The sequence below is a fragment of the Guillardia theta genome (assembly GCF_000315625.1).
Source record: "Guillardia theta CCMP2712 unplaced genomic scaffold GUITHscaffold_87, whole genome shotgun sequence".
Lineage (NCBI taxonomy): Eukaryota > Cryptophyceae > Pyrenomonadales > Geminigeraceae > Guillardia > Guillardia theta.
This window is the reverse complement of record NW_005434587.1, coordinates 1,748-2,523: the sequence shown is the minus strand read 5'-3', so window position 1 is coordinate 2,523 and position 776 is coordinate 1,748.

Below are 776 nucleotides of genomic sequence, written 5' to 3'. Positions count from 1 at the left end.
ATTACAAGTCCATAGACGTGGATGTTGCAGATGCCATGTACGAGGTTTTCAAAAAGAACTTGTACCTGAAGAAGTATGTGGACGTCGGCAACAAGAAGGGCTAAACTTGCAATCACGGTGCAATGCAACGGTTGCATCGCATAGCATACCATAGGATGACATTTGACTGCAAGGAACTCAATGAATATGTAGATGCTTCTTTTGCTTTTGCTTTTCTATACTAGTGCTTCACTCCACACCTGATGTAGCACGGACTTAGTATGGCTTCATAAAAAGATGTGCAAATGATACTTGTGATCTCTGAACCTGCATCCCACTGACGAGTCCACGGCCACTTGAATGGAGCAAGTTGATGACACAGTAAGCAGGTGCACTTGTACCTCGTGTCATTTGTCTATTTGTCCAGCACTCGTCTCTTCATCTGTGGTTGCTCGCATGCCATACGAAGTAATCCCCCTTTGGCTGAAGATTGAGCAAAGTCGATGCTTGGACGTGATGTCGCTGCCGGGAGATCTCAAAACGTTCTCTCCCTTCATCAGCCTCCTAGTAGGCTGCTTCATCCTGAGGTCTGCAAGAATCGTGACCTATCCCTCCATGCCTCGTAACAACGCATGATTGACTCGTCACAGAGTCTGAAACGGTGATTAGGAACTAGCTCGAAAGAAAATCAAATGAAGGAAACCTACGATGAATCAGCCAAAGCCCTTCCAGCGGCTACCCCAGGGCCGATCACCATGCTGCAGCTCGGTTCCGAAGTTCCAGAAGCCTGATTGCAT